Below are 26,355 nucleotides of genomic sequence, written 5' to 3'. Positions count from 1 at the left end.
TGTTTCTTTATAATGAGGCTTCAAGTGTATTTGTTCTCCAGATGAGAAGGTTATTTTCTGATTAATGTGTTGAACAGCTGTAGCCAGATTCCCTGAGATAAACATGTAAGGGCTAATTCACAAAGCTATTTTTATATATTTATTTTTGGAGTTTTATATAACACAAACATAGAAATTGAATCAAAGGCATTCACAGACATTCAAAAATAACATGGAAACAGCAATTGCAAGTCAATTTGCTAAATAACAGAGTATCTTTATACATTATATAATAGAACAATAAATAGAGCAACATTAAAAATCACGTACTTCAAAAGGACAAGGGAATTAGTTCAGGCTGTTTTTATTTTTTTTATTTTACGGAGTTTTATATAGCGCAAACTTGACCCGAAAGTATCTGGTATCAGAGCGATTTGCATGGCACCAGTTGCGTTACACGAGGACACATTCATTTTCGTTAGGCACGGGGAGATTAAGTGATTTGCCCAGAATCATAGGATGTTCAGCGTCATTTCCGAGACTCGAACCCTGTTCCTCAGACCGCCCTGGCCGTTAGGCCAACTCCTCAACACTTTTAAAGGTTTTTTAAAGAAAGAGTCTCCCAAAAGTAAGCAGTCACCAGAGGGTAGCACTAAGAAGGAGACCGGGGGCGGGTGGGCGGGTGTGGTGGTTCTATTGAAAGCCAAACCAAAGAAGTGATATATAAAATGCATATTAGGAGGTGTTGTTGGAAGACAATACGTGTGTGCTCCTTCTTGAAGGGGCCCATCTAGGTACAGGTGTGCAGGTTAGGAAGGAGAGAGTTCCAGATTCTGGAAGCTCCCCAGAAAAAGGATTGTGCCATTGAAAGTCTGGGCTTCTAGTAGCCAAATCATTGAATTCCGTAAATAACTGAGTGCTCGTGATACTTTTAAATCAGAGGAATGATATAATGTAAGCCATCTTTTAGAGAGCTCTGACTTCCAATGGAAGCCATTAAAATGTTAAGAGAACAGGAGAAATATTTTCACAATTTTGGTCACCTGTGATGAAGTCAGTCGCAGCACATAACACTGCCTTAAGGAAAGAGACAGGATCTTTGGAAGGCCAGCCAGAAGGCCCTGATTATGAGCCAGGAAGAGCGGAATTACCCCAATGAATTCTGCTCGACCTGATTCTAAGTGGACCGGTGTTCCTGAACCCAGTTTTCCTGGGTTGTGTAACACACAAGACCCTATTTTTGCCCTGTGGCAGCTCTGACTTTCAAAAATTGCATGCAGCAGAATAGCCCAATTTACTTTTTTTAAAATCTTTCTCGCACAGGGAAACAGCCAGTATCTCCCTTCTCAAACTTAACTTAGCCTTCCTCCCTACTTCCAACATACCCCTCCCTCCACCTCTGCCCACACAGACTGCATGCAGCACACATTTCCCACCTCCTCAGAGCAAGTGGTAAATGTATGTGTTAATCCTCACAGAATCAGGAATGTCATATGGTTTTATGATGGATAAAAACGGGTCCACATTGTCATTGCGGTTGATTTGCTTCAATTAGATGAGTCTCTGCTTTTCTCCCTCTCACCATATCAATTAAGGGCCATCTTGAAACAGGCCACCAGGGAATTAAGTTTTACTAGGGATAGGGACGCTTGCACCCAAAAGAGGGGTATCCATCCGTCTATAGATTCCTGTAAGATAAATAAAGCACAGGCTTATATTTCCTGGGACCTGCCCCATGGAGTGCGCCGCTTCTGGCTATTATTGAGACAGGGTATGCTTCCTTTAAATAATGTGTTGTCTAAATGGTATGGTTCCTCCCCGATCTGTAATCTGTGTAATAACTCCATTCAGGATGTTAATCATGTGTTATTTATTTGTCCCGCTTTACTATTGCATCGACGTAAAGGGATGAGACCTATCTGCCTACAATTATCTATCCTCTCAGCGTCGGCACTAATGGATTCTATTTATGAGCCACCAAATGAAATGTTTTGTTATAGGATTTTTAACTTTTTAAAGTGTTTTATAAATTTATATTAAATTATATGTAGGAAGTAACTATTAGCTGTGGTTTTAACGCGATGTTTTAGTATTTTGGGCATAAAGGATATTTTAATTATCTCCTAATGTATAAGAAACTTGTTGCCCAAAACTTTTATATGTAGTTGGTTATCTAATTTATGTGGATCTCTTTGGAGTTCCAAGAGCATAAATAAATAAAACTTGAAACTTGGTCATTCCCTATTTCACAGGGCGTAGCTCACAATTGCACAGAACTGGTGCGGTGTTACTGCACAACAACATCAATTTCATATATGGAGTTTCAGTTTGCACACCAACAGCACGATGCAACTCGTATTCAGGACCAGAAGAGAGTTTCCATAGTCAGTCCTGGAAAACAAAAGTGATTGCACGAGAATGTCAGCTGTCATTCGCATAAGCAAAAGGTGGAATACTCACACGTGAAAAGTGTCAGAAAACGTAGCGTTTTTTATGTACTGGGTATACAGTAATAATTGTGATCATTATACGGTTTCTTGCCATAAAAGATTATTTATATAGAACTTTCTTGCACAATCGAATCATTATTGTCAAACTTGTTAAACTATTTGAAAATATGCATGTGCATTTCACCAAGGGCATTTGGGAGTGTGTAAAGTAGTCAAGTACTGCTTCGCATACTACAAAGTGCAATTCACAAAACTATGGCCAGAAATCTCCACCTCTCCTACATTTTCTGTACAGAGATCTATGGCATGGTGGCGGAGATCTACGTATAATTAGGCACTCAGTTTTGTAGTAAATGTGGGAGGGGCTAGGTGAGTGGTGGAAAAATGGGGAACATTTACTACAAAATAGGTAGGGCTAAGACAAATTTAAGGTGTTTAGGAAGCGTCATGTTAACACAAAACCCACCCACTCACAAAGAACAAGAGCATTCATTGCTTTTCTGAAACATAAATTTATTACAGCCCTAATAGTATCAAAATAGGTTCATATGTGCTCCAGCCTATCCCTGAGGTAAGTCAAGCACCAATAATGGCCAACCACTGGCACTGCAACATACTTCCATAGAAATCAATGGAGGCAGGGCATAAACTAGCAACCTATATGAATTAAAGTTAATTTAAATTAAAACAATTCTAAATGTAAACTGTTAATTTGAGGAGATAGTTAACGTTTTAAACAATAAACTTCAATTATGTTTCCCTTAATTGTCCTACTGGGAGCTCTCAGACAGCCCGAAAGTTACAAATAGTAACTCGACAGTCGTAAAATGTGTTTTAAGAGGCTCCACGCCCTCCTTTGGCCTTATTTAGAGTTTGGAGAACAGGATACTCCATCATAAACATGGCAGATGCCCCATCCCCCATATTACAAGTGTATTTTAGCCTACAGCACTTGTAATACGGCTAACAGGATGTCCGTCGTGATGATTCCCATTAACAAACATCATTCTGGATGCTATTATAGCAAGGAGGCCGGATCTTGTTGCACACAGGATTTCCCAGCCAATCCAGAACGCAGAGACATATGTTGCTAATGGGCAGTATTGTAACTGTCAACAGTTCAATGGGTGCAGGAGCACCAGGGCACGATCATGTTAGTGGCCTATTCCAACGAAATAAGTAGATGATTTTTTACCACTAAACAAGGTTGGGTCTCAGTTTCCTTGCTTGCGTTAGGATCCAGGACACCCTTGCTACTCGATTGCCAGTAGGAGGAAAGTGTGGCGATCCAGACTTGGACGGGAAGTACCATGGTTTGAGCTAGAGAAACCCTGTAAAAGCCAGAGGGGGCATAAGGAGAAATACTTTTATTTCTCCTCGTTTTTTCCTCTTTCTATGCGTGCGGCATTCTGCAGCAAGCATAGAAAGAGGAAAATGCCTTTAATGATTGCTGTTCTGCAGGAAGGTGTCCCTTCCAGCATAAAAACAATAATCCCCTCAGCTTGGCACTCTTGCAAAATGACGCAAGGGTGTCTGAGCTGGCACACAGCTGCTGTTTGTGCGCATGGGAGGACAGGAATGCACAGTATTTTGTAGATACGGCGCATTCCTGCCCTTTTATTTTGACGCACTGCAGCGCAGCAGGAAGGCCTGCTGCGCTGCCGTGCATCAAAATCTTGTAAATGAGGACCTAAGTGTATTGTTGTGGAGATTTACTTTAAGTAATTTACAGACAAGGCCAATTCACACATGTTTAACCAACCGTCTATACTTTTACCAGTACCTGGGAAACCAGTAGTGATTTAAAAAAAAATTGGTTCAAGACTTATGAGAATTATTGATAGATATTGATGGCAAAGGGTTTTTGGTTGAAAGAAAAAAAGCATTGTTGTTCAGTTTTCTGGGTACAGTGGCGAATTAAATATTTGAGAACTTGCTGCCTATACCAGCACCTGAAGATCAAGGGTAGAGTTGGGATGTATTTAAAGAGTCCGCTGTAAAACTAGAGAAACAGTTTGATGATGAACCCAATGTAATGATCAAGTGGCACAGTTTTCATAAAAGGAATCAATTCGGGGAAAAATATGTAGCTGCACTGAAAGTACTTGCGACCAATCGTGAATTTAGTTGGAATGTGGATATTTGCCAGAGGGATCAATCTCTTTTTAATTGTGATTTGAAAAAAATCCAGGAGAGGTTGCTGGGGTGTTATAATCCTACATTAGCTGAGGTACTAGCCAAGGGAATAGAGAGATCTATTTAGACTTCTAATGTGTTGACTTCAGAGGAGGTTACCGCTAGTGATCCGGTGTCTGTGGTCCAAACAGGAAAAAGTTATGTTAAGCCTAGTGGTGTCAACATGGGTATACCCAGTTGTTTTAGGTGTGGATACCAAATGCACCTCACTAACAGTGTTGATTGTCATGCAATGAGAAGAAGATGCAACAAATGTAATAAATGTGTGCGGAGGCATGAACAACAAGACAAACGTGAGTGTGAACTCTGAGTGAACTCTTCTAGCTATGTGAATGACGATAGGGTGAATTTGGTTCCTATATTGTATAATCCTCATGTATGTTTTGACCTTAATACAGTAGGTGTGGGCTTCAACGCACCTTTGGGAGAAATACCTATCGGGGAGGTTGTGTTGGAAGTAATGGCAGATTCAGTATCCCAGATTGCGATTGAGTCTGATATTAGCTTTAAGGAAAAATGGGAGCGTGTGGAGTTGAAAAGGACAGATGTTGATCTGTAGGCCTATGGAAATTTAGAAATTGACATGTTGGTCTACTTTTTACGATAATTTAGAATTACAGGGGTGTAACATCTTTACAAAAATTTAAGTTGAGATCAACAGAAAGGATAATGTGAGATAGTATGATTTAGGAAAACTGGGTGTAAGTTTGTGCCCAGGTTCTGACTGTCCCATTATTTTGAGAGATGTCTCAGTGAACCAAGTTGGTATCAGGTATCAAAGGTAGGAAGTATCATATCTAAACACAATGCTGTGTTTCTGAATAAAGTTGTGCTGGTGAAGGGTTCCACTCATCGCATAAAACTTAAAAATGATGCCATTCCCACTCAACACAAAGTGTGGATGGTACCGTTGGGAGTTCCCAAAAGTAAAAATGACACCTGGATGCATTGTGTTTAGAGGGTATCATTGAACCCACTAATAGTTAAGAATGGGTTACGGCAATTTCTATTATGCTAAAGAAAAACGGAGATTTATGGCTTTGTGTTGTCTTGAGGTCTTTGAACAAAAATATTGTAATTGATAGTCATCCCCTGCCAAGGATACAAGAACTACTGGCGTTTGTCAATGATGCTAAATATTTTTCCATAATTAACCTCAAGTCAGCATATCACCAATTGACCTTGGAGAATGCTTCAAACGAATAGACAGTTTTTGCTACTCAAGTTGGTGTATATAGGTTTTAAAGGGTGACGTTCGGGCTGGCCTTGGTGACCAGTGTTTTTCAGAAGCTGATTGATGTGTTTTTTCAGGACTTAAAAAGGGTGCAGGCTTCTCGAGATGACATACTCATCTATGCCAATACCTTCGAGGAACATGACAGGTTGTTGGATTCTGTTCTTGATACACTGGAGACCGGAGGCATGACTTTCAGTAAGGAAAAGTGCAATTTTTTGTGAAGCAAATTGATTATTTAGGACATAAAATTTAAAGTGAGAGATTTTTTTCTAAGGCAGACTTAGTGCATTGAACAATGCAATCAAACCGCATGACAAAGATTCTCTTTGATCCTTTTTAGGACTAGGAGAGTATTATGCCAGATTTGAACATGACTATGCTGTTGTTGTGGAGCCATTAAGACAACTTTTAAGAAAGGGGTACCCTTTAAGTGGACCAGTGACCACGATGAGGCCTTTGAAAAGGTTAAAAGACTTAGGGCCTCATTAGGATGACGAACGGACATCCATTCGGATGCCTACCAGGCGGCGGTCCCACATGCCGAATCACAATGCGACCGCCACCACGGTGATCACAATGCCTATTCATTGTATTGCGGTGTAAGCTGCAGTATGCAGAACCTGCCGCAGTACAAAGAACTGACATGTTACATATCTTTGCACTACTTGGCAGGCACCATGAAGTGCCTGCCACATGGTGCTGGGATATGTAGGGGGGCACCATAGGTGCCCCCCAGGGCCCATGTCCATGGTGCAGGGCCCCCAAGTCCGTTTCTGCCTGTCTGGTCACAGCAGATTGACCACCGCTGAAAGACATACGGAAAGGGGTATCATTATCCCTACGGCGGTGCCTGGCAGGCACCGCAGCCATTCTGTGGATTGCGGGTGGACCGACGGGCAGTCAGAATCATTCCAACTGTCGGAACCGTGGCGGTCAGTCTTTCCAACCGCCACTGATCTGACCACCATCGTAATGCGGCGGTCGGATCAGCCCTTACGAATGGCGGGGGACTGCCACCGACAGCATTGCGGTGGCGGTCCTCTCCCCATTCTAATGAGGCCCATAAGGGCCTATTACAATGTCAGGCGGACGACGTCTTGGAAACGGGACCTACTGACCTCACTATGATGCGACAGCACATGGTGCGCCATAGGTGCCCCCTCAGCCACCAACCTGATGCTGCAAAGGAAAGGAGGCCCTGCTAGGGGCCCCAAACACGCTTTCCGAAAGGGTTTCCATGTCGGAAAGGCCGTCATAGAAACCCTGCATGAAACCGTGCATCGTTTACGCCGTCCATCTTGATTACGGGTCAATTCCGGCCGGCTGAATCAAAATCAGCCAGTCAGAATTGAAACCAACGATGTTGGTCGATATGGCCTCCAAACTGAGATCAGAGGCCTTACAACCTACATCTGGTATGTCTGGAACTAAGAATTGCTTCAACAGCATTATTGTTGGCCAGGCATGACTACGAGTGTTGAAAGGTTTGTGGGTGCTTGCATGGTTTGTGTGCGTTCTGATAAACATTGGAAAGTGTCAGGTGAACCAGTACATTTACAAAACTGCCCACAAAAACCTTGGGAGAAGGTGTCTATTGATTTCTCTGGTTCTTATGATGTATTGGGAAGACAAAATAGGTCTTGATATTATTGACAGACAATTTTTCGAAGTGGCTCTACCATGTTTTTGTTGAGATCCCCAATACAGATGAGGTAATCAGGTTTTTGGAAGGATCTTTCAAATTGAAGGTTTTCCTAAAGTGCTAATGTCTGATAACGGGGCACAGTTCTTGTAATCGAAAATGGTGTTATGTCTTAAAAAATGTGGTATCCTCACTGAGCGAGGACCCCTATATTGTCCCAAAGCCAATGTTCAAGTACAGGGCCGGACTGGCCGTAGCGGGCACCGGGCAATCCCCCGGTGCGCCGCACGGTTGGGGGCCGGTTTTGGGCCCCTGGGGGCCTTTTTTGTTAAAGGGCCGTTTTTGCAGCATAGCTGCAAAATCGGCCCTGTAACAAAATCGGCCGAAAACCGGCCTTGGCAAAGAGCTCGGCGGCACCCCCAACCCCCCGCGAGAGGGGGAGGGGGGCGGCCGAGAACTTTTCCAAGGCCAGTTTTCGGTCCCAGTCCGGCCCTGGTCAAGTAGAAAGGGCAAACAGGTTTATTAAAGATGGTTAGGCTGAACTGGATAATGGAAGTGATGTTTTCAACTTCTTGAAAGAAAAAATGTGGCATTTACATACCATACAACATTCAGCAGCTGGTCAATCTCCTTATTTTTTGTTTTGGGGAAGACAAAGTTGTACCTTTTTGACTCCAAACTTTGGTAGGTCCAGAGTTGACAAGAGCTTTGAGAAGGTAGTGAAGAAAGTAAAAGAGAACTTGAGTCATGTAAAGTTAAGGGGAAGAGGTATCACGCTGAAGTTCATATAGCCAAACCTAGACTTATTAATGAAGGTGATTGGGTGCATATTGTCAAACCTGTTCTGCAACACAAGGGCAAATCTAAGTGTTCTGCACCTGTTCAAGTTGATAAGGTGACAGGCAGTGCAGTTCTGTTACACAAAAAGAGTTGGTGGAACAAGAGTTCAGTGGTGGTTCTTAAACCCGGCCAAAAGTTTTTTTTTAAAGAGATGGTTGTGGACAGTTTTTTTTTAGATTTTGTCAATGAGAAAGGCATGCTGAATGGTGAAAGGCAGGTTGAGCAGGAACATTTAAACATGGAGCTATCTTGTCCAGGGTTGTGTAGTTCTGATATTGATCACCAAGAAAATGTCCCCTTTTCTGAACAAGAAGGGTTGACCACAAATGTGTCTGTTTCTGAGGTATCTTTTTCTATGAATGGTGATGAGGTGCTTTCCCAGACTAAAAGGGTGGTCAAATTGCCAAAGAGGTTAGAAGATTTTATTAAGAGTAAGAAGTAAAGTGATTAATTACTTTTATGCCATTATTTCTTGGAAGGGAAAGATTATAATATTTGTTTTGGTACAGTATTACCAATGGCATCACTTAGAACTAAATACACATATATTGGCTAATATTTTTATTCTTGTAGCTTTTGTGTTGTTTGCTGTAAACTGTATAAAAAAAGGCATGTTGTAAGGAATGGTAGGTATGCCATGTTGATCTATCTCTTGTCATGATGTATTTATTGTTGGAATGTGGAATGTAGGGAGGATTAATGGTGAGGAGCTGGTGGTGAAAGGACACGCTCCGTTGTTCCTCACCAGTGGACTGTATTAGGACACTAGAAATAAATATATTGTATGTTCATCATTCCCTGCCTCATCTCATCTTTACAATGCCCCTTTTGAATGATAACACAGTAACGCAATTAGTTTAATTCTTCAGGTAGACAATTTGAATTTTGGGGGTGTCTGCTACATTTTAAAGTAGGCTTCATTTATTTCAGTCGGTCCGTTAATTATTTTGAGCACTGTAGTGCTCTGCAAGATGGCTCAGCGAGGTAAATGCTGGCACTGATAGCCTTGAGTGACCTGAGGAGTTCATATCTTGGCATATTGCTCTCCTTAATGTCTTTGTCCGAATTAAGGTTGGGTGGTTGCAAAGGATTCGTTTGATCTATAAGTTGTCGCTATTTGACTGCAGCCATAATACAAGAAGGCCATGTTTTATATAACACAGGCTTATACTTATACAATGTGGAAGGCAGAAGGTGAAACTGAGGGAACCTTATGGGCTATACATCACAATATTGATTGACAAAATCTTGACCTGCAACAATATTTAGAAAATAATAATGACTAGAACTATACTTTCAAGTTGTGAAGTTAAAAAATAGGTATGCATGTATATCATTTAGTGTAATATACTATTCTTAACTTCACATTATGTACCTTGAAGATATATTTTTATTGTCAAGGAACATAAATGGAGAGATTTTAATGGTAAATCCACACTTACCGATTTATACTTTCCTTGATGATATAGCAGTGTTCTGCCCTCAATATTGTATTAGGTCTATAGTCTATAGTCTGTATTTTACCCTTAATATTGACCTCAGAACATTGATGGGACAGAATATTGTGGACAAACTAATGAAAAATAAATATTTGCCGGTAAGTCTAGTTTCTCTATACCTTACTCCACATATATGTACATATGTGGTACATATATTCTCAAGCTATGTAGATGTGGAGTTAGGAATACTAAATCTATACTTCTCGATATGCATTTACTTTTTTATATTTTGCCCCTCGATATTCTGTCTTCCACATTCTTGTATCACTATATTTTGGGGGTCGACATTGAGTAGTATAATTTACCATATTGCATATATAAGAGTAAGGATACCCTGGAGAATATCCATGCATTGAAAGAGGAGTGATTCCAGTAGAAGTCCTGATTTAAGATTATTAGCTGCACAACTCCTTATCCTTACATCGTATCACACACCTTACTCGCATCTCTTCCTCGCATCACCCTCAAACCACCTGTTCATCCTAATATTAAAGCATACAACTTTCAGTAGTGCAGCTGTGTGTCATGTTATGTCTAGGTGCCAGGGACAGACCAGAACAGAATAACAAGGGGCATTGTTTACCGACCTTGTACATCCTGTGCAGACTAAACCTCAGAGTACAGCAGAGAACGCGAAAAGCAGACAGCTCCCATGTGAAAAGGGCACAAACAAAGTCTTGCAAAACAAACGCATGTAGTGTTGTGTGCAAAAGCAGCCTCATGCCAGCGAAGCTCATGCTAACTTGGCAATGTAGACAATGAATCCACTAATCATACTACATAACCTCAATTCAGAGTTTGGATCATAACCTTGGCGACGATCTTCAGCCAAGCGACTCTGTGAGAAGACTGCATAGCAGAGTTGGAGAGGACCCGAGTGTAAAAGTTGAGAGAAACTCCTGAGTATTTATTGTTGAGATGACTACCTAATGTTCAAAGTATTTTAAGGATCGGTCATTTTTAGAAGACCATCAGGTGAGTTCACGTGAATTTTAATTGTGGCAAAGGCTCAAACGATTACCTTGCCTGAGCGTTCAGCCGTTACCTCACGAGTGGCCCGGCTACCTCAGCGCATGAATCGGCATCAGGATCCAACGTACTGCAAAATGGATTATGTGGCAGTGTGGTCAACGTGATGTAACATCAGCAGCCATTTTGTGTGTTTTTTTTTAAATTTCAGTCATGGAGCCGCAATTGCAGACCTATTTGGACACCCATGTTGCTCAGCTCGATACCAGAGCTGTGCTCCCTCCTCTTTGCACTACTTTGGCCTCCTGCCGCTGCGGCAGTTATTCGATGGTGGATCTGATTCCAAGGTATTATTCTTAACAGTTTTATCGGTGATAGGCACACCTTTAGATCCAGTGCCTGACCCCGGTCAGTGGAGTTACCGGTGATAGGCACACCCTTCATCTCATTGCATATGGAGTACTGGCATATATTTATTCAATTCATGGGATGTTGATCGGAAACATCTAGGGTCTGCATTACATCATCTACCTCTAAAAGGAGAACTGAGTTTTAGAGAGGAAGGGTACTCAGTGAAGTTAATCGCTGACAATGGCACCCAACTTACATCTGAGGAAATGATGTGGTATCTCAATTTTTGTGGTATGGTGCACTCACTATACAACCCACAAGCCAATGGTATTGTTGAGAGTGCTAACTCTTTGGTGAAAGGGGTGATTCAAATGACAGTTGAGAAGAGAGCTTATGTTAAGAGCATTGTGAAAGATTTGGTTTGGGCATACTGGACTACATAGAATAATGTTGCTAAGGAGATTTCATTTGGCATCATGAAGGGGAGGAAAGCAAATACAAAGTTGTCTCCCAAATGGATGAAGTTGTTTATTGGAGGAGGTGGAAATGCTGATGATGAAGGGAAATCTGGTTGGATGGTGAGAAGAGGTTAAAAGTGGGTGATGTGGTGAAGGTGAAGTCTGGTCGAGTGGAACGTGGTTTAACAAAATACCATGGGCCTTTTAGGTTGAGAGAGGTGCATGATTTGTTTGTGGTGTTGGAGAATGGGGAAAGATGAAACAAGTGAACAGTGGCATTGTTTGAGAGAGGAATTGGTGTGAAGTTGGAGGAAGTGACAGAGGGGTGCAGTGGGTTTATGATGACAGATGGTGGTGGTGCTGTAGTGGAGAGAGCTATGAGTGGTGCTGTCTTGAAGAAAGTTCCAAGTGTGGGAATGAATGTGGATGGAGATGGTGAGAGTGGTTCACAAGCAATCGTACAGAGCAGGTCACCAAGAATGCATGTACCACCAAAGTAACTAAATGATCATATTTGCCTTACTTCAAGTATCTTTTGGGCAATGTATAATATGTTTATCATTGTTGGATGTATTGTTATTTTGTTTCTGTAAAGGAAGAAGAGGGGTTGTATGTTTATAGTTGTAAATGGGCAATATATCTTTAGGGATGGAATGCTGTTGTGTCAGTATTCCAACTCCCTGATGTTGTCATGACTGTAGTGTTCTCTTTGTGGTCAGTTCGACACTGGATGGGGAGGGAGCACCAACAGCAGTCTCTCAGGCTTCAATAAAGTCTTGGTTATAACCTCACGTCATAGTTTGGATCATAACAGGACCCCAATATTTGACTTGAAGTCCAACGTGCCTGTGAACAGATAATGTGAACTGCATTTTAAACTAAAATGCTTAAAAATGTTCAAAAAACATCATAAGTGCAAAGTGAGTAGATGGTAGGGGACAATTAGACTGGTAGAAGAGGGTAAGGTTTGATTACTTCCCACAGCAGGAAGGTCAGGATACAGAAGTTACTACTGAAAAATGTGCCCGCTACTGAGGGAAAGTTGTGAACACAAAGGGAATTTAACAAGGTTTTGAACTGGACCATTCCATCGCGTAAGAAAAATAATTACACATTAGTCCGACAAGCTGTTCAATTTGATGTTGAAGCTCAGGATGCAAAAAAATCATAATAATACCTAAACTAGGAGGGAATGTGGTGAAACTCACAGTGGTATAGAAAGAAGATTCACATGGATAAAACATCTGTTCATGTGGGTATGCCTGACTGTCCATTACATTTTGAAATGATTGTAATGTAATATGATAACACAACCACAATGAGGAAGTATGAAGAAAGACTTGAAGGTAAACAAGTGTCATCGCAGGTAGGCTATTTTTGGAAGGAAGCTGCCAGTGCTGCACCTGTTTTTTGTGTGATGAATACTTGAACTGGTGCTGCCCTTTCTCTGTCTGTTCTGTGAGTTAAGCAGTACTAAATTTGTGTCAGCGATTGCAGATGGAACCTGTAGTGTTGGGGGCCTGGGTCGGCAGCAATAAGGGATGCAACCCACACTGCTGTTGTGGATTAGCCAAAGATGCCCACGCGAGCGGAGCAACGCCTTTTATTTTCATAATGATGTCATATCAGAGTGTGCCTTCACACTACACTCTGGGATAAATCCAAACAGAACCAACAGACCCTCTGTCCACATTAGTATTGGGAACACACACTAGTACATTCCTTCTCATATCCGATTCTAAACGCAAGAGGAGCAAGTTAACACAACACCAAAAGTGTGAAACACAACCCATGTCCAAGAATGACATCTCAGACCACAAAGTCTTTGTACTATGAGAGGAGGCAGGGTCTGTCCTGAGATTGTACCAGTGCCTAACCCTTCTCTGGCCTGAGAACTCTGTTACAGAGGTGCCTAATCCATCTCCCTGCTCTCCGGGTTTCCAGCTGTTCAGTCTATCTGCGTAGGTCCCTTCTGGACACTCTGCCAGAGGTAATTCAGGTTCTTAGACTATTCCTCATCAAACTGTCCTCACATGTTTTTTCCATACCTTGCTCACTGCCTCTCTCCTCCTCGGTGCCAAGGCACTGTCAGGACCTACAACGTTCTTGAAGATTGAAACATTACTATTGATTGTCTTGATGCCCCTGTGGGAAGACACCATGGTGCCTTTGATTCTTATGATTCTCCAAGGTATTGGTTCAAAAGAGAGTTGAAATCTGCTCCCAGGATATCTGTCTCTCATGAGAACTAAGTCTCCTGTCCGCAGACTCCCCTCTCGTGCCCTTTGTCATCTACTGGCCTGGGCATTGCGGAACTGCAGACGTGAGAACAATTAATTTTCATTTGCAGTCCTTGGCGTCCATTTGGGATGATGAGGAATTGTAGCTACCACATGTTAGCCCAAACATCTGCTTGTCGGACATGTTCTTTGGTTTCCACAGTGATGTCTTCTTCTGTGGCAGTGCCTGGCAGGCATGACGAGAAAGGCAGTTTGAAGGGTTTTGAGTCCCAAGCTGGTACTTGATGGTATGCTTGTATTCCTGAAGTTGCAGTATCCATTTCTTAACGAGGTGGTAGCTTGTTTGTGGATCCCTGGAACAGCTGGATGAGGGGCTTATGATTCGTATTGATCACAAATGTATAGGTATAACTGGAAGTGTCTGCACCTCTGTAGTATGCTCTCTTTAGTTTCAGAGCATAAATGAAACACAGGAACACAGGAACAGATGTTTCTTCAAACGATGTATTTATTTCAAGAGCAAACGACCCACGACATATCCCGTTAACATCCAGTCTTCATCTGACTTCTCCCTCAGATTCTAGATCCCTAGAAGCATTCTATATTTTGCTCACATAGTTACATTCCATAAAGTTACAGCAACCCATTAACAACTACATAATACAATCAACTTACTACTCCAGTGGATGGCTATTGCTTCTCTCTCAATGTGAGAGTAGGGCTGTTCAGTGGGAGTGAGAGCACGGCTGGCGTAGGCCACCAGGGCCCATTCACTGCACTCTTGCTTCTGCAACAGTACTGCCCACAGCACAGTGGGGCTGGCATCCACTGCCAATTTTGAGTCTTGATGAGGATCCAAGTCTGCACAGAGCGCTCTCTTTGCATTCTAGAATGCATGCTCCTGATCTGTTGCCCACACCAATGGAGTGAAGCCTTTGTATGTTCACTGAGCGGAGCTGTAAATGTGGTCAATTTTGATATAAAACATTCACCCTGATTGACCATACCCAAGAAACTCCAGTTTCCAGTCACAGATGTTGAAGACAGGGAAGATTGTACCTTGGCCTGCTGTGGAGAATCGATATTCGAAGAAATAGATCTCATTCTTCAGGAACTCAACATTTCTCCTTGTGGTGTGAGAGGCCATTCTCTTGGAGTCTGCATAACAGCTTTCTCAAACACTAGAAATGCTCCTCCAGGGTCGGGCGTGCACCATGGTGTCATCATGAGGGCTACCGGGAGTAAAGCCAGCAGCTCTCGTATAACATCCTGAAATACTTCAGCAGCACTAGATAGACCAACGTTGAGGCGTTTGTACCACCAGAGCCCTAGGTGAGTTAAGAAAGTAGTTATGCACTGGGATTCAGGTGCTAGTATGAGTTGATGGTGCTCTGACCTGAGATCCATATTTGAAAATCAACAGGACCCTGTAACTTTGCTCATGATGTCATTGACTGTTAACGTTAGATGCTTCTCTTGCTTGATAGCAACATTCAGAATGTACACATCTACACATATTCAAGCTGCACTCAGTTGTTTCGGTGTTCGAATTACCATGATCGGCATACCAACGGTATAAGGCCTTCACCTCTCTCGATGATTATCTGCTGCTCTTAGATTCCCGGACTCCTCCTCCACTTTGGACCTGAGATAGAAAGCCACCCTGTGGGGACATAGAGCTACTGGCCGGACGGACCGGTCAATATGAAGTCGCACAATTTTTCTTTTCAGGCAACCTGTGCCTTGGACCAGCAACTAGAACTCCTACAACAGCGAGTCAAGGTCCGATGTATGCACACTGAGTGCAAACTGTATCCTTTAAAGTCTCTCAGCTGTATAACAGCTCAATAACAAGTCTTTTCTCTTTTGAGTGACATACACTATGGCGGGAGTCAATTTACCTTTCTAGCCAATGTCTTTTGTAAATAACCCTGTCAGCAGGATATGTTGAACATTGCCAAAGATGTACACCTTTACTCAGGTCACACTAAGATTTGGTTGTCTGTGTAGAATCTCATAGTTCTTTTGCAATTATGTTTATGGATGCCCCAGTATCAATGACGCCGGTTAAGGCTTGTGCTTCCACTTCCAATTGTAACTTTTCGGTAACTCCGTACTAGTTGTGGAACAGTTCTGTAGCCTGAACGACATGTATGGTCCCCTCTCCTTCATCATTGTCTTTGTCATCAACGTCTAGATTATTCGTCTCAAGGCTTTTCAGCTCATTCTTCGAGTTGATGATCATTGATGGTGTGTGCCACGGTCGACTGACATTCTTTGGCATAGTGATTTAATTTGCTGTACATCGAACATTTCTTGTCTATGGCAAGGCATTCCCCTTTGTATAGGAAGGGGCTACTGTACCATCTGCAGGACGTCCACAACTGCGGCACCTTGTTCCGGTCTCGTTTTCCTGATGGCGGCCCACGTAATACTTGGTTGATTGGTTCAACTATTTTAGGCTTTTGCAGGGCAGCTTCCCTGTGGGACACCAGGGCCTTCAAGTGTTAATTGGAGTGGCCCAGTGTGGGTATGTCTTGCATGGATTTCCCTGGGTCTTGCAGGATTAGTATTTTGACAGATGTGCACCCTTATATGAACTGGGCCCGGATTTTGTCTGTCTCATCTGGGAGTGTGTATGTGCTGGCTAGTTCTCTGAGTCTTGTATAAAAAGTGTCTATGGGCTCGTCTGATCCTTGCCCAGCTTGGGGCAGCAGAAAATGCTCATAATTGGGATTAGCCATCGGTATTAAATAGTTGTTAACAGCCATCTTTAGTGTGAGATTTGTGAATGGTAGCCCAGCTTTTCCCAGATTCCTGGAAATTTTATATATTTCTTTCACCACATAAGCCTCTTCCAGTTGCTGTTGATCGTGATTGCAGTAAAATAAACCTCTAATCAGTCCACCCATAGTTTCCATCAAGGAGCTTGTGCGGATGGAGGTCCAATCATTATGACTGACTGTACTTTTCAGATGGAATCCATGTTGGCCTTGAGTGAGCTTCCTGCCACCCTATAAGTTTAGGGTGATCAGGGTGACCATGCCTCTCATAGCCATATCCTCTGTGTGTCAAATGTAGGATGATCTCACCCCCTCCTGGGGGCAGACATATATGTGGTAGACAGCTTGGGGCACCGTGCAGCTTATTGTGGCTCACCTCAGACCAGGCAGAGTTCAGGCACTGCTGTGGCAACATGATGTCTGAGATGACATCACTCACAGGCATGCAGGCATCAGATGTGCGTTGAGCTCAGCTTGGTAGTGCATATTTCTAGTCAGCGGTAGCAACAACCCTCACTGGTCTCCTCAGACATGCCGTGCAGGGGTGTGTAGACGTCATGCTGGGAATGTGATTGGCAGCTGCACAAAATTCTAATTTTGCTACCTTTTGTAAGATGGCAAGGCACCCACGGCAGAGGGGCGCTATTAGTCGCTCCATGGGAAGGAGCCAAGGGGGAGTCCCATGTCTGTGTTGCCACGAAGGAGGGTTCCCAGTGACGTCATCTGGGGGCGCCTGGGATGTCAGCATATAAGGCATCGCAAGACGAAAGATTGCCCTCTTTACTCTCCACCGTGCACTGGTATCCCGTGCACTGGTATCCATCTTACTGCATTCTCACACCCACCAACTCCTGGAGGAAGGTGGAATTGGCGAACTTTCTTGCAGCAGAAAAGGGGGCTACCCCAAAGGTGGACTGATTTACTGAACTTTCTCTGTGGAGGGGTCTTGATTTGTGTCGACACTGGGCAGGCAGGAGGGGGCACTGACTTGCTGGTGGTCCTGGATCTTCCAGCCCTATGCCGGCATGCACGGAGTTGAACATTTTGGGGTATTTGCCTGGTGACAGGTACCCCGGCAGGGACGGAGCACCATGTGGTGCCCTGGTGTATGTGTTGGTATGGAACGGCAGGTATTGCCTGATCATCCCTTTGAGAGATGAGGGGAAGTTTCTACTAAGGTATGTATGCCCTGGATGCCCTTGGCTGAGGGCGTGGCTGATGGCTAAGGAAAGGGACCTTCTGGCACTTTTCATCCTGAAGTGTTCCGCTGTAATGGAAGGTGGAGACAACTTTGTGTTGCCTGTTCTATCTTTGAGCTGTTTTGCTGACCTTACGTCCTGCATTCTCATAACAACAATGTATGTTTTTGCTGATCTTATGTCCTGTATTCGAATAACAATAATGTCTGCTTAACTATGGTTATAGTTTCATAATGATACTATGTGAATAAAAGGCTACACCCTTGGTTAAACCTTGGTTAAACCACATTTATTGCTGTTGTCACTCTCCTTTGGAGTTGTTGCAGTGCGGAGCACCGAACTGCATGTTATGCGTCCACTATAAAAAAGACCTACAAACTCTATTCTCGCAGCATGTAGGTAAGAAGTATACAGCATATGCACTGCTGCTGCACCTAGATACGTGTGTCTGAGGGTGTGTGTCTGTGAGTGCGTGCTGTAATACCTGCAAAACAATTTCTATTGGAATGTTTGCTTCAAAAGTGGGAGGCAGGTAGCCTTTTTTAATACTACCAGATGGCATACTGCACAACAACAGGTAGAGGTATTTATACTGTTTGTAATAAAATGCATGCACGTCATGCAGTGCCTATATAAACTTCTATACATTATTTACTTATTGTAGCCTATCAATGCCGATTACACTGCTTGTTTGCTTTGTGGTCCATAAGGAAATTCAAAAAGCACTTTTTTATTGGTTAAACATGTGAAAAAGTTAGTTACAAATCAACCAAAAAAGAATATCCATAAAGGGAGACTAACCCTCTATTACTTAATCGTACTTTGCATTTAAAAAAAAGCGCAATGGAAGATATAGAGAAGATTCTATTGATTTAAAGCACAATCATTAATTTCGAATTTCTTCTAATTTCATGTTTATGTCAGGTATAATACTGCTGAATGGACCTTAATTAGTTTAATCCTGGATCTAAACATGTGCATTGAAATAGCATGACTACTTTTGCAGAAGGTGGATAGGATTCACAGGCGGACAGGAAGCAAACAGAAAGTGCTCACAGCGTATTTTCATCACACAGCACTAAGATGTCTTCTGAACCTAGTGACCGCTCCACCAGATGGCAAATGCAATAAGAATTGGCAAAGTCAATAGGCCTGGCTTTAATTTGAAACTGCATCGATGCAAGATGTTAGTAATTCAAAACCAGACCAGAATATGACTTTGCCATTGCTTGTAGGCTATTTAATTATTACCAGGACTATCTATTGATGACCAGCTGAATAAGCAAATACATTATTCTATGCAATGCCAACTCATAACAAGGATGGCAAGCATTGTGCAGACGATTGCAGCTCGTGTGCGCAGTAACCACCAATCACAGAGTGCTGGGGCATTCTCTGTCAGAACTTCCACTGGAGATTGACGTCACTTAATGCCATTGTAGAGAGAAAGTGTTGGACTTGGCCCTTTTTGCAGCGTCATACCTGAACTTTTTGCCTGTATTTTTTCTGACCTGTTGTTGGCTGTTTTATGACTCTGGGCACCTTACCACTGCTCATCAGTACTAAAGTGCATATGCTCTCCCTATTGTAAATTGATGTATGATTTGGTGGTTCCATGATTGGCTGGTTTGGTTTACCTGTCAGACCCTAGTACAGTGCACCAGGAGTTCCCAGGGCTTGTAAATCCAAATACTGCTGGTGGGCTTGCAGCACTGGTTGTGCCACCCACAGAAGCAGCCTGTAAAAGTGTGTCTAATGTCTGCCATTGCAGAGCCTGCATGCAGTCTGGTACTGTCATGCTGACTGGGCAAGTGCACCCACTTTCGTCCCTAAACTTCCCTTTTCTTCATATCAGACACCCCTATGGTAGGCCCAAGGGCAGGGTGCCTTGTAAGGATAAGGTAGGACATGCCCTGGTGCGTGTGGCATGTTCTAATAGTGAATTACAGCCATTTTCGTTTTTCACTATTGCAAGGCTACCTGTTCTCCATAGGCCAGAATGAGCAGTTTGGTTATTACATCTTAGAATCCTAACTGACTCAGGGAACATGGTGGAAATTCGAATTTAGTATGCCTGAACTCTGAATGATAAAATACATATTTTAGTGAAGTTGGTTTTAACATTCTGTGTTTGAAAATACCACTTTTAGAAAGTAGGTATTTTCTTGTCTAACCATTCATACCTGCCTCTGTTAGGCTGTGTATTCCCTGTCTGGAGTTTTGAGTGACAGAGTTGGGGAATTCCAGGAGACAGGGTGAGGTGTCCCAGTGGTGAATAGAGAGATCTGCATCTAGATGGGTGGGAGGAGTTGCACCTGGGACTTGAATAGGGCTGTGCCTTCCCTCCACAATGCTGGCTACACCTCCTGTGGTCCGTCTGATGTCCCTGTCCTGCACTCTGAAAGGAAAGAAGGAGTCAGGTAAACAAAGTGCTCCAGGACTGACCAAAACTGGTTTGAACAAGGCAAAGACCCCTCTGCCTTCAGAGGACAAAGGATTTTGGGGTATAAGTATTGGGACCCTGATCCCAAGAATATAGATCACTTTGGGAAACAAGAAGAAACTCTGCTGAGGAGAGGAACCAAGAAGAAACTGAGGAGAGACTATCCCTGAAACTGGGGGATTGGCCTGCAGGGGTTGCCTACTGCCAAAGAGAGGAGAAAGGAACTTTGTGTGTACTTTTGCTCAACTTGTGAAGGATCTCCAAGGGCTTGGAAAAGAGCTTGCCTCCTGCTGAAGTGTCAGGAACAACAGACTTCACCCCCCAGCTCCCCAGAGTTCTTTGGAAGTGCCTGCTGCTGTTGTTGGGCCTTCTGAGGGACTGCGTGTCGCAACGAGCTGGGAGCGCGACTCAAGAAGGAGAAGCGTGCCGCCGTCGGAGCTGTTGTCGTCGCATCTCGTACAGTGTGTCACCGCTGCAGCATCGCATCGAGCGGAAGCGTCTCGCATCATCCAGGAAGTGTCTCGCAACACCGAAGAAGCGTGTCGCCATCACAGCCATCATAGCTGCACCTCATCAAGAGAAGAGCCTCACATCCACGGAGAAGCGTGCCGCCGTCGGAGCTGCTGTCGTCTCATCGCGTAAAGGGTGTCGCCGCTGCAACATCGCATCGAGCGGAAGCGTCTCGCAACGTCGGAAAAGAGTGTCGCTGCCAAGACCGCTGTCGTCACCTCGCGTAAAGTGTGTCGCCGCTGCAGCTGAAGCATCGAGTCGAGTCTTCTTGCAACATCGGAGAAGCGTGCCGCATCTGGAAGATCTTCACGTCTTTATTTCTTTGCACCAAAATCTTCAACGCATCAACATCGTTGCAACACTTTGTTGCCCTGCGTGTCGCATCCAAAAGGTACATTGACTTAAAGTGTCGCATTTAAGAATGAAAAAGAACTAAGCAAAATTCTACCATCTAAAGTAACAGTATTGTGTATTTTTGTCGTTTAATGGTCTTTGGTACATCTATATAAAGAATACTTATTTTTGATATAAAACCTGTGTGGTGTCCATCTGTAGTGTTGTCACTTGATTACTGTATGTGTTCACAAATGCTTGACACACTGCCTCTGAGATAAGCCTGTCTGCTCGTGCCAAGCTACCAAGGGGGTGAGCAGGGGTTATTTTAGGAGTGTACCCCCTTACCCTGACGAGAGGCGAGGGTCCCTATTTGTCACAAGTGCATACCTATGCCAACTAGTCCCAAGTCTAACGGAAAGCATCAAAATGAATTGTGCTTCCATGTGATATCATTGTACCTGACGGAAAAGGCAGGCTCTTTGTAACTTGACCAAGGAAGACTAAAAAGGAAGTGCCCATTTACTGACAGTGGAGAACATTGGCCATCTTGAAAGAGTAGAAGGGGCCATTCTCATCCTCCGGTGATCCCAGCTGCAAATTGTTATTTCGTAGTGATGCCGCATGTCTCTGAAGTGGTAGACGCTGGCCGTTATAGCATGGAATCGGGGAAAGAGCGAAGGATGGGAATGAGCAGTGACAAGACATCACACCAAGAGGAAGCCATGACAGCCACACGGAGTGGATACACAAAGGGAAAGGAAGGATTGGATGCAACAACAATGAACCAATTCCCTAAGGGTAAGAGGAACGGGTTGGTGCAATGAGGTTTGGACTGTGAACCAAAAGGAGCTGTGGCAAATCTTGTCAGATCAGCCCGCATACCGCGTGCAGCAAGCGAGCGCAGCGAGTGAGCGTGACCATTGCAATGGGGAATTGGAGGATTCTCCCCCAAGAAAATTCTGGAAAAAATTGCAAATATGGTGTATTTTACAACACCTTTTTCATTATTCAACCTTGTCTAATCATTGAATGAATGGATGGAGATTGGAGACAGGACTCCATGGCCCAATGAATGAACAGTTGGGTGGAGAGGAGGGGGTGTATGAATTGAAGATTAGATTACAATGAATAAAGACCTTTAGCTATATGAAGCAAATTGTCTTCAGTGGGAGCTATGGTTTTCATTTGCATTAAAACACCACCCTCTATAAACGCTACTATCACAAATCTTTACGAAACATGCATAGCCTGGAGGTATTTAAAACTGTGCACTGATTTAACGCTTCAAAGAATTTAACAGAAAACAATAAGGTTTGATCTGAAATGGCAGAGAGAATGAGATGACCATACAGTGGCCGAATTGCACAAAACCTTGCATTCGCTTCTACCTGACCACCTGGTGTGATCCTGGGCAATTACCTTTATCTCAGTGCCTCCTTTTCCTTCATCATCACATGAGAGCACCTCGAAATACATTAGTTTGGGTGTGCTGCACAAAAGCAAAAGACTCTAATGTTCTCCATCTATAGTAACATCCCATGCACGTATGGACCAAAGACAACTTTCCTCTTGATTCACTGATAGCATTGTCGTCAGGGTGGTGGTGGGGGTGAGAATGATTCTAAGTTGATGATTAAGAATCTGTCACTTCTAGCAATTGGCACTCCATGCAATGGTATAACTGAATATGTTAAACTGAAATGTGTTGCAAAGATCACATTATAAAGAAGTACACTATTGTGTTGAATCGCTTGAGGCAGGAAACATTGCTGGCCCATCCCAGCAACATAACTGGCTCCCACCAGCAGTGAATTGGCCCTAACCCTGCAAGATCACTGGGAAAATGTCTGGTGACCTGTAGCACCAGTCCAGGCCTGGAAGCAATAAGGAGCAAACACAGCAGTGTACATTCAAAGCAATAGGAATAAAATAAGATAAGAAAACCACCCTTCCTTAACATAAGATGAAGAAAAGTTTGGGAATGTAGTTCAAGGTTTAATTTTAAAATGTTTTTTTTATGTTTAAGTAGTGTATGCACATAAATAATTTTCTTTAAGAAAAATGAGACCTGACAAGTATTGTAGTGCATTTACATACTTACCTACATTGCACTTCTATTAAGCTTTAGATTACGAGTGAGTGAAAATCACATCATTTGCTTTAATTTATGCACGGGAAATGCAGCAAAAAAAAGTACTCGAAATTAGGCGTAATGGAAAACCAGCATTTTTCGTGATATTGTAGTGCACAATTGGTCCACATGTCCATTTTGGCCCCAAAAATGCAGTTCACACAAAAAAATACTGTGCAAAAAACACAAAAGCTGCTTGGATTGTGCTCGCTAATGCTGTTCCTATGCTCTCTTACACTAAAGTTTTGCCACAAATTAATCCAGGTGGCATAATGGTATTATTTCAGGGATTTCGTAACAAGTGTAACATGAAATTTGTAAAATGACATGAGATTATGTCAGCATAATGGAAATTTTGCCCCACCGTACTTTACATTGAAGCACATAATGTGATGTTTTTAGTGACAAAAGCCATTCTTCATAAATGGCTTCTACGTTCACCAAATAGTCTCTGCCAGCTGCTGAAAACAATGCACCTCATGTATTGCAAAGGAATTCCTCCTCAGGAAGCGGAATGTTACTTCAAAAAGCTGATATCTTGAGGTGAGAGAATGTGACTTCACTTTGCTTCATCGTTAGCATTTTACCAACATCATTGTGAGATGTGCAGAAGTAACGTCACAAATCCATTAACCCCCATCTGACCTGGTGATGACTACTGTACTTTTTAGGTCTCGTCCACAGGCAACATTAGCCGTCATGCAAAAGCTGTGGTCACCGCACAACATACATCACAGAACACACAACATACACATACCTAAAGACCCCCTTCGACAGCCCCTTTCAGCCATTGACTACTGGGGTTCAGCTGACTTTAGGCATTAGTAAACAGGGGGCCTCATTTATGAAAAGTGACGCATCACTGCGTGAAAACAGTGATGCGTCTCTTTTCACTGCGCCCTCCCTGCGTCTCCAATGATGCGTCATATTTACAGTATGACGCATCATGTCGCAAGGAGTCACAGATACGTCAGTATTTCTGACGTATCTGTAGGCGCAAAAGTGACGCATTGCTGGAGTGTGTCACGAAAGTGACGCAACTCCAGCAATGTGTCCTTTCACATGGGGCAAGCCCCATGTGAAAGGGCCTGCGTCAGTCTTACGCCTGCTGTGAGGCAGGCGCAAGATATTGACGCATTTGCACTGGTGCAGTGAAATCTCGTAGATTTCACTGCGTTACTTCTACGATGCTTACTTACGTGGGAACGCCCACCCTGCATACATTATACCTGACGCAGGTATAATGTAGCGCAGGGGTTTACAAAGTGACGCATCTACCTAGATGCGTCACTTTGTAAATATGGTGCAACAAGGTCCAGTTTTTACGCCGCTGATGCATCACAAAAAGTGACGCACCGGCGGCGCAAAAGTGACGCAAGGACTCATAAATGAGCCCCAGGATTTCTTGTCAGAGTTGGTATCATCCACAGTATTTTGCGCTTGTGAATGCCCTAAAATGTAGTCCACACACATTAGCAATAATATTTGTGTTAAATTTTGTTCACAGTTTTTTAACCCAATGGCCCCACACTTTCCCCCCTGACTAATCTGTTGCTCCTTGATGCTCTCCTGCCCATCCGCCTCCCTCTCTCTGTGGTTTTTATATATTTAAGTTTTTTTTTATGAGCCAGGCAGCTGCAGAGAGCAGTTGGGCTGCTCACTTTTGTGTTTGATCTCCCATGTAATTTTTGTTTTTATGTTTACTTACTTGTTATGACATGGCTCTCAGCTATGTTGGAATGGTAAGGTAAAAAAAAATGGCAGCCGGTGCACCACGGCGCCTGCATGCACACGCCCCATGGCAGTGTCAGAACGGTAAGATAAAATTACAAATATGAAGTGTACCAGAGAGTAAAAAGGAAAGTGAGCAGCCTCGTAGCACCTTACAGCTTCCACTCCCTTGAAAACACATAACATAAAAAGTATTGGCACAGCCAGTACATCTGCATTCACCTGTTATAAGCAAGACTTATTGGGACACACTACCTTTTAAAAGATCAGATGCCACATTGATTACTTGTAAGTTGAAAAGCCGCAGCATAGAGGGGGCAATGTATATCCTTTAGTTCTGCTTTCAGTTTCACCTTTCTTACAAACTTGTTCACAGTTCATGTTCATCTGAGGAACAAGAGCTTTAAACTACAGGGTTATAAGAAACCTGCAGCAAAGCTCCTTCCGCCTATTGAGTGTTTTCAACAGCTGCGTTGCTGCTTCTCACTTGTCAGCCAGCCAAAGTAATGAGAATGTAAGCTTAAGGGAGCCTGCTGAGACACTGCTAAGATGCAAGTTACAGGCTGCTTTCATATTCAACATATCTATTTATAAATGGTGGATTTGGGGAACTGCTGATCTTAGAGAGTTTTGAACATGTGTAATAAGAATGGCTATTTATATTGTCTACACTACAAAGAAAATTGTCTATTGTCATTTACATAATGAGTAGCAATTCCCCCCGGATAAATTACGCACATTGCATAGCACTTAGTAGGATAAAAGCCTGAGATGGCCCTGCTAGGATTCAGTCCTGTCTACAGTGTGGGTGCAGATTCCTGCGGTGGGTGCTAAATTGCAGTACAGAACCAGGTTCACTACAGAGATTTCACCAAATGTCATCCATTGTTTGAGGTTAGGAAGACTCATATTGTCCACACTAGAATCACCATCCCCCCACCTGACAACACCACTTTGTGTGTTTGGTTGCTGCTATTGTGTTTGCTTTCTGTTTACTTGGTAGCGCTAGCAATGTAGCACATACCGTGGTGCCCTGGTAGTACCACAGAATAAAAAATACAGCTAGGAAGTTAATTCACATTGATTTAATTAATTAAGAATTAATAATAATGATTTATGTTTTATATAATGTTTGCTTCCACAATATTGAGACAACATAACACTGTACAGGACAAGTGTGTTTTCTTCTGTTACTCAACTCTGAGGTCTGATTGGAACAATGGGCAGAAAGTAAGGGTGGGTGGCAAACTCTGCTCCACCGACGAAGTTCCCGGAATTTTAGTCACTCCGCTTGCAACATGAAGTTTAGTGAAATACTCCACCTACCACTGGTGGAGCGGGGTTAACCAGCACGCTTGCAG

Source organism: Triturus cristatus, chromosome 8 (genome assembly GCF_964204655.1).
Source record: "Triturus cristatus chromosome 8, aTriCri1.1, whole genome shotgun sequence".
Taxonomy (NCBI): domain Eukaryota; kingdom Metazoa; phylum Chordata; class Amphibia; order Caudata; family Salamandridae; genus Triturus; species Triturus cristatus.
The sequence above is the reverse complement of the archived record's forward strand: the minus strand, read 5'-3'. Positions refer to the sequence as shown.